This window comes from Cryptomeria japonica, chromosome 2 (assembly GCF_030272615.1).
Source record: "Cryptomeria japonica chromosome 2, Sugi_1.0, whole genome shotgun sequence".
Lineage (NCBI taxonomy): Eukaryota > Viridiplantae > Streptophyta > Pinopsida > Cupressales > Cupressaceae > Cryptomeria > Cryptomeria japonica.
This window is the reverse complement of record NC_081406.1, coordinates 432,345,715-432,354,654: the sequence shown is the minus strand read 5'-3', so window position 1 is coordinate 432,354,654 and position 8,940 is coordinate 432,345,715. Positions and strand designations below refer to the sequence as shown.

Genomic DNA, 8,940 nt, shown 5'->3' with positions numbered 1-8,940 from the left:
GCTCACGTCCAAGGTTTCGCAACAACCCCCGCATCCTCCTACTCATCGGAGCCTGGCACTTGCCCTGACGACCAAGTATAGGTTGCACACTTCAACACCATCCATTTTCAAGGCTAGTTGATTCGGCAGGTGAGTTGTTACACACTCCTTAGCGGATTTCAACTTCCATGACCACCATCCTGCTGTCTTAATCAACCAACACCCTTTGTGGGATCTAGGTTAGCTCGCAATTTGGCATCGTTACTCGGCTTTTGGTTCATCCCACATCGATAGTTCTGCTTACCAAAAATGGCCCACTTAGAGCTCGTGATTTCATGGTGTGGCTCAACGGAGCAGCCGCATCGCCTTACCTATTTAAAGTTTGAGAATAGTTCAAGGGTGTTATGCCCCCGATGCCTCTAATCATTTGCTTTACCTGATAAAACTCGCACATGAGCTCCAACTATCCTGAGGGAAACTTCGGAGGAAACCAGCTACTAGATGGTTTGATTAGTCTTTCACCCCTATACCCAAGTCAGATGAACAATTTGCATGTCAGTATCGCTACGGGCCTCCACCAGAGTTTCCTCTGGCTTCACCCTACTCAGGCATAGTTCACCATCTTTCAGGTCCCAACAGGTGTGCTTGCACTCGAACCCTTCATAGAAGATTAGGGTCAGTCGGAGGTGCACCCCCTGAGAGGGGATCTTGCTAGTTAGCTTCCTTGTGCCTCGTGGGTTTCCCAACCCGCTAACTCGCACACATGTTAGACTCCTTGGTCCGTGTTTCAAGACGGGTCGGATGGAAAGCCCGCTGGCCAACGCCACGAGCGCGCAGGTGCCCGAGGGCCCACCGTGGTAGGCATGTGCTTCACTCCTCGACCACCACAATAGAGGTACATTGCGACCAGAAGGTCGTGCTTGTGCCGCCGCAATGGCCCGCACTGGCACACCCCCCGAGCTGAGCGGTGGACTGGCTAACGTCATTTCGCATCCATCCAGGGCACATTGCCAGCCTCCATCCACTTCCCTCCTGGCAATTTCAAGCACTCTTTAACTCTCTTTTCAACATCCTTTTTGTCCTTCCCTCACGGTACTTGTTCGCTATCGGTCTCTCACCCATATTTAGCCTTGGACATAATTTACCACCCGATTAGGGCTGCATTCCCGAACAACCCGACTCGCTGAAAGCACCTCGTGGTATAGCAAGGTCTGGGCCCGACGGGGCTCTCACCCTCTTTGGTGCCCCCTTCCATGGGACTTGGGCCCAGTCCATTGCTGAGGACTCTTATATAGACTACAATTTGGTAGGCAAAACCATTGGTTTTCATGTTGGGCTCTTCCTGGTTCACTCGCCGTTACTAAGGGAATCCTGGTAAGTTTCTTATCCTCCGCTTAGTGGTATGCTTAAAATTAGTGGGTATTCACTCCTGACTTGGGGACATGGCAAAGGGGCCAAGCACATTTTACCCGCACGCTGGTAGGTCACTGTGGCCTGGTTGAAGTTCCACACTTGGCCTCGCTCGACCCACACAAACCAACGCCGACCCGCATAGGCCACCGCTCATCGTGATGAGGCAAGGGACCTCGTGCTCATTTCAGGTGACCGCACCGCTGGCAGGCACGAATGTCCATCTCTGCTCCTCTGTGAGGGAGGGTGATTTTGGAGTATGATGCCAAAGTAGATGTGCCCTCAGTCGAGGCCTCGGGTGCAACTTGCATTCAAAGACTCAATGATTCAAAGGATTCTGCAATTCACACTAAGTATCGCATTTTGCTACACTCTTCATCATGGTGAGAGCCGAGATATCCATTACCGAGAGTTGTGTTTTTATCTTGTTCATATTTTTTTGGGTGACCCAAATGCACAAAGGCGCCTGGGCCACTCTTCAATGTTTTGGACTTCTTGGTGTGAGTCGCACCGATGTAGGGTGTTTCACATGAACCATTTGTCAGTGCAAGGGGGCACTGGAAGGTTGCGTGTCCCCGCCCCATTGCATTGCATAAGAGGATGTCACCTCGAGAGAACCCTGTATCCGAAGGATGGGTCCTACCCCATGAGCGATCGCTCGAGAGTGCACTTGTCGATGGTGGGAATGCTCAAGCGACATGTTGTTCCCCTGGGAGACGTAACGGGGGGTTGCAGTAGTCCCAACTTCCCATTGTAGAACTGACAGATTGCTGGGACAACACCACGCATGCAATTGGGGGCATGCAAACTTGACGGGATAGAGACTCAGCCTCCCCCAAAAAGGGCATGCACCCGATCACAACATTCGATCACCTCGAGCCAACGGCGTGGAACCCAGGGCTGAGCCATGCAGCGAGGCCCAACCATCCACACATCGTTGAGGGCAAGGGTTGGGAAGGAGGTGAGCTTGATGTGCCTCCCTCACCTCCTCCCCTGCACGATTAAGCGCCCAGAACTGACAATGATCCTACCACAAGTTCACCTACGGTAACCTTGTTACGACTTCTCCTTCCTCTAAATGATAAGGTTCAATGAACTTCTTGTGATGTTGGTGACAGGAACCACCGCCGTCGGCGTGATCCGAACACTTCACCGGATCATTCAATTGGTAGGAGCGATGGGCAGTGTGTACAAAGGGTAGGGACGTAGTCAACGCGAGCTGATGACTCATGCTTACTAGGAATTCCTTGTTGAAGATCAATAATTGCAATGGTCTATCCCCATCACGATGCAATTTGGCAAGATTTCCTGAACCTTTTGGGCCAGGGAGAAAAAATCATTGGTTGCATCAGTGTAGCGTGTGTGCAACCCAGAACATCTAAGGGCATCATAGATCTGTTATTACCTTAAACTTCCAAGGCCTAGGAGGCCATAGTCCCTTTAAGAAGTTGGCCGCAAAGGGGAACCTCGGCATAGCTAGTTAGCAGGCTGAGGTCTCATTTGTTAATGGAATTAACCAGACAAATCGCTCCACCAACTAAGAATAGCCATGCACCACCACCCATAGAATCAAGAAAGAGCTCTCAATCTGTCAATCCTTACTATGTTTGGACCTGGTAAGTTTCCCCGTGTTGAGTCAAATTAAGCCACAGGCTCCACTCCTGGTGGTGCCCTTCGATCAATTCCTTTAAGTTTCAGCCTTGTGACCATACTCCCCTCAGAACCCAAACACTCTGATTTCTCAGAAGGTGCTGGCAAAGTCCTTAGAGCAACATCCGCCGATCCCTGGTCGGCATCGTTTATGGTTGAGACTAGTATCTGATCATCTTCGAGCCCCCAACTTTCATTCTTGATTAATGAAAACATCCTTGGCAAATGCTTTCGCAGTGGTTCGTCTTCCATAAATCCAAGAATTTCACCTCTGAAAATGAAATAAGAATGCCCCTGACAGTCCTTATTAATCATTACTCCGGTCTCAAAGGCCAACGGAACAAGACCAGACTCCTATCACGTTATTCCATGCTAATGTATTCAAAGCATAGGCTTGCTTTGAGCACTCTAATTTTTTCAAAGTAATGGCACCGGAACTACAACCCAACCAATTAAGGCCAGGAACACGCTACCAGCAAAAGGGATGTGAGGGCCAGTGCAAACCAAGTAGGTGGACCGACCGTGACGACCCAAGGTCCAACTACAAGCTTTTTAATTGCAACAACTTAAATATATGCTATTGGAGCTGGAATTAACATGGCTGCTGGCACCAGACTTGCCCTCTAATGGATCCTCGTTAAGGGATTTAGATTGTATTCATTCCAATTGCCAGACTCGATGAGCCCAGTATTGTTATTTATTGTCACTACCTCCCCGTGTCAAGATTGGGTAATTTGCGTGCCTGCTACCTTCCTTGGATGTGGTAGCCATTTCTCAGGCTCCCTCTCCAGAATCGAACCCTAATTCTCTGTCACCCATCACCACCATGGTAGGCCTCTATCCTACCATCGAAAGTTGATAGGGCAGAAATTTGAATGAAGCGTCACCAGCACAAAGGCCGTGTGATCTGTCGAGTTATCATGAATCACCAAAGTAGCAGGTGAGCCCGCACCGACCTTTTATCTAATAAATGCATCCCTTCCAAGAGTCAGGATTTGGTTCACGTACTAGCTCTAGAATTACTACGGTTATCTGAGTAACAAAGTACCATCAAAGAAACCATAACTGATTTAGTGAGCCATCCGCAGTTTCACAGTCTGAAATAGTTCATACTTAGACATGCATGGCTTAATCTTTGAGACAAGCATATGACTACTGGTAGGATCAACCAGGTAGCTTCCGGCCATGAGCAGGCCACCCTAGGCCTCTGCCAAAGAGACCGCGAGGTAGAGACCTGCCCTCATGGGAGACCAAAATTAGAAAGCATGCGGCCCATCCTTGCAATCGAACAAAACCCTCCCGCATCCCAAAGTTGACCAAGGATGGAGATGCAAGAACCAAGAAGTGTGCTCTTCAAGACCCAAAGGGAGGAAAACATGAGTGCAGGCTAGAGATGTATGATAGGGAGCTTTGGTTCACAAGCACCTAGGAAGAATATCCCATACAGAGCCCTTTACCCTCGGTCTCAAAGCCGAACCTACTCGCGAATGTCAAATCTATGCAAAATGCATCGTGCGCGTGACCACCTCAATTGTAAGGCCATTCAAAGACATCTATTTCCCAAGCATATGCCCACTACACACTTAAAGTGGTGCACCCCGCATAGAAAAGCCATCCTCGACCGCACTGAACAATTTTCCATCGCCCAGCTCTCTCGCCAAGCGCCAACGAAGAACATCACGTTGGAAGGAAAAGATGTGTGAAAGTCGGAACGTGGCATCAAGGAGCTCCGGTTCACAAGCACCTGGGAAGAACATCCCATACGGAACCCTTTACCCGAAAACTCCCAAATGACCCTACTCACAATGCGTCTATCTGAATAGGTGACACCATGCATGCAGCCACCTCAATTGTAAGGCCACTCAGAGACATCCATTTCCTAGGTATATGCCCCCTACACACATGTTGTGATGCAACCCGCACAGACAAGCACATCTCAACCGATGCACAAATCATTCCCTTCTGAGCGTGACTTGGGTAACCATTCTTCGTGACCATTACGACCCTCCCGATGGGGGAACAGGACCCTCTATGGGTTGAAGCATGACGACAAGGGGCCTCGGTTCACAGGAGCCTGGGAAGAACATCCCGTATGGAACCCTTTACCCAAAAACCACCGCACCATCATTGCTCGCGATAGTCATGCCATGAGAGAGTGCACCATGCACACGACCAAGTAAGGCCTCTTAGAGACATCCATTTCCTAGGCATATGCCCCATACGCACTTTTGGTGGTGCACCCTGCACAAACAATCCCGCCTTGACCCCGTAAACAAGATTTTTTGCCTCGAAGAGTTTTTTGGAGATGAAGAAGCAACCTTCAATGCAACCGTAGCACTCTTTTGTGCAACCACCCAAACAACGCCTCTCTACCCTCTATCAAAACACTCGGCATTGCTACTCCCCAAGGTGAGCTTCTCCTCATAGGCAATTCTGCTCTTATCCGATCATGTTTGTGTGCTTGAATTTTGAAAGACAACCTCCATGGGACATGGAAAAGACTCGAGAAGAGAGCTCGCTCACGGGAGAGAGAAGCCAAGGAGACCATGAGAGTGCTGAGAGTGGGATAGTGCTGAATAGGCAGGAGGAGCCTACGTGGATAAATGAAGATATATATCCAATTGCAATGAAGGAATGTGCCAAAGATCGAGAACAATGGCACAAATGCTAGTAACGTGCACTTTGGGACTAACGCATCACCAGAAGACAACCACCAAACATCGAAAGAGTCACGATGCTTCGCAACCTACGTGAAAAATGGTTGCACACCGGGTAAGGGAGTGAGAGCCCCAAACATAGCTGGGCAAGGCGCTCACTCCACTCTTTAATATCTTGTTAATACTGCCAAGGAAATGGCACAAGCACACACACAAGCATCCTCAGAAGAGGACAGTTCAAGTGATAGGTCAAATCCAAGAGTTCCGAAGACTACCTCTAGGAACAATCGGGAACAAGACCGATTACAGGTCATCGAGTCTGTTACTGGGCAAACATGAGATGCACACATGAAATCGATCAGCCCTCACAATGGCCCAAGGCCAAAGATCAGACTGCTACGATTTACCCCAATAATCATCGTGCCACTCTTCGCAGAGAGGTGATAGAGGCCAACGAGCCCGTGCATAGAAATCGAGGTGTAAAAAGGGCATTGAAGGTAGGAAGCCTGGACGAAAGACGCTATGAGGTCACCTCAAAGCGGTCTAAGAATCAGGTGCACTTGGGGTGACTACTAGTTCCCACCCCTTATCCTGCGATTCGTTTGATACATAGAAACTTCCAAGGTGGCCAAGGAGCCTTCCCGCATAGTAATCAGGGTGTGAGGTGACGGATGCAACATTGATAGCAATCGAGGTGTGAGGTGAAGGATGCAGAAGTGAGAGGCAAGGGATGTAGCAGAGATAGAAATTGGGGTGTGAGATGAAGCAGAGATAGAAATTGAGTTGTGTGGAGAAGGGCCCAGCAATTAGATGCATGAAGCGACGGATGCAGCAGTGATGACAACCGGGTTGTGAGGAGAGGAGGGATGCAGCCAAGAAAGAAACCAAGGCTCGAGGCAAGGGATGTAGCAAGGATAGCAATCATGTTGTGAGGAGAGATTCCAACAGCTAAATGTGAGAGGCTGCAAGGTTGACTCAAAGAGGTCTATGCATGTGACAGGCTGCAAGCAAGGTCGACTCTGAGAGGTCTATGCATCAAGCACACTTGGGGTGACTACCAGTGCCAACCCCTTATCTCACGACGCATCCAAAAAAGAGAATGTTCCAAGAAGGCTGAGGAGGTTACCAGCTGAGGGATGCAGTAGCGATTATAGATATAGTTCCAAGGTGGTCGAGAAGCCTCACCATTTAGGAATCAGGATGCAAGGCGAGGGATGCACCGGGAAGGCCCCGACGGCTAGATGGAAGAGGCTATAGGGCCACCTCGGAATGGTCCAAGCATCAGGCATGATTAGGGCGACTACCAGTGCCAACCCCTTATTCTGCAATGCATCCAACATAGAGATAGTTCCAAGGTGCCTAAGGAGCCTCACCGCATAGAAATCAAGATGCGGCGGGAAGTCCCCAATGGCTAGACGAAAGAGGCTGTAGGGCCGCCTCAGAATGGTCCAAGCATCGGATGCACTTGGGGTGACTACTAGTGCCAACCCCTTATCTTGTGATGCATCTGATACAGAGATAGTTCCAAGGCGGCCGTGGAGCCTCACCGCATAGCAATCGGGGTGCAAGGCGATGGATGCAGCGAGAAGGCCCCAACGGCTAGATGGAAGAGGCTTCAGGGCCACCTCAGAATGGTCCAAGCATTGGATGCACTTTGGGAGACTACCAGTGCCAACCCCTTATTCCATGATGCGTCTGATATAAAGATAGTTCCAAGGTGGCCAAGGAGCCTCATCGCATAGCAATCGGGGTGCGAGGCGAGGGATGCGGCGAGAAGGCCTCAATGGCTAGATGAAAGAGGCTTTAGGGCCACCTCGGAATGGTCCAAGCATCGGATGCACTTGGGATGACTACCAGTGCCAACCCCTTATCCCGCGATGCATCCGATATGAAGATAGTTCGAAGGCAGCCGAGGAGCCTCACCACATAGCAATCGGGGTGCAAGGTGGGGGATGCGGTGAGATGGCCCCAATGGCTAGATGGGAGAGGCTACAAGGCCACCTCAGAATAGTCCAAGCATCAGACGCGCTTGGGGGGACTACTAGTGCCAACCCCTTATCCCAAGATGCATCTGATACATAGATAGTTTCAAGGCAGCTGAGGAGGCTCACCACATAGCAATCAGGGTGCGAGGTGGGGGATGTGGCGAGATGGCCCCAATGGCTAGATGGAAAAGGCTACAGGGCCACCTCAAAATAGTCCAAGCATTAGATGCGCTTGGGGTGACTACTAGTGCCAACCCCTTATCCCGTGATGCATCTGATACACATAGATAGTTCTAAGGTGATTGAGGAGCCTCATCGCATAGCAATCAGGGTACGAGATGGGGGATGCAGTGAGATGGCCACAATGGCTAGACGAAAGAGGCTGCAGGGCCACCTCAAAATAGTCCAAGCATCAGATGCGCTTGGGGTGACTACCAGTGCCTACCCCTTATCCCATGATGCGTCTGATACAAAGATAGTTCCAAGGTAGTCGGGGAGCCTCACCGCATAGCAATCGGGGTGCGAGGTGAAGGATGCAGCGAGAAAGCCCCAATGGCTAGATGGAAGAGGCTTTAGGGCCGCCTCGGAATGGTCCAAGCATCGGACGTGCTTGGGGTGACTACCAGTGACAACCCCATATCCCACGATGCATCTGATACATAGATAGTTCCAAGGCAGCTAAGGAGCCTCACCGTATAGCAATCAGGGTGCAAGGTGAGGGATGCGGTGAGAAGGCCCTAATGGGTAGATGGAAGAGGCTACAGGGCTGCCTTGGAATGGTCCAAGCATCGGATGCATTTGGGGTGACTACTAGTGCCAACCCCTTATCCCACAATGTGTTTGATACAAAGATAGTTCCAAGACAGCCGAGGAGTCTCACCGCATAGCAATCGGGGTGTGAGGCGAGGGATTCGGTGAGAAGGCCCCAATGGCTAGATGGAAGAGGCTTTAGGGTTGCCTTAGAATGGTCCAAGAATTCGATGCACTTGGGGCGGCTACCGTTGCCAACCCCTTATCCTACGATGCGTCTGGTACAGAGATAGTTCTGAGGTGGCCGAGGAGCCTCACCTCATAGCAATTGGGTTACGAGGTAGATTATTAGGAAGGGAACCCCCTAGGGTGTGGCTCAAGTAGTGCCCAAAGGGACTGGAATGCAGAATCACATCAAGAGACCCAATTTCTATACGAGGGCTCAAATCAAATTATCGATTTGGCCATGACATGGACGCATTGGAACAACTACCTTTACCAAACCACTC

General features: G+C 50.3%; 2 non-coding genes across 2 annotated transcripts in view; both read right to left on the bottom strand.

Annotated features, from left to right (window-relative positions):
• Positions 1–1,422, bottom strand: part of LOC131031907 (28S ribosomal RNA) — a 3,402-nt gene extending 1,980 nt beyond the window's left edge. Inside the window, exon 1 of the ribosomal RNA XR_009103317.2 lies at positions 1–1,422. This exon is cut by the window's left edge and continues 1,980 nt beyond it. This is a non-coding gene — a ribosomal RNA (28S ribosomal RNA).
• Positions 1,423–1,649: 227 nt separating this feature from the next.
• LOC131031761 (5.8S ribosomal RNA) lies at positions 1,650–1,803 on the bottom strand. Its single transcript, XR_009103177.2, has one exon. It is a non-coding gene; the product is annotated as a 5.8S ribosomal RNA (ribosomal RNA).
• Positions 1,804–8,940: the final 7,137 nt, after the last annotated feature.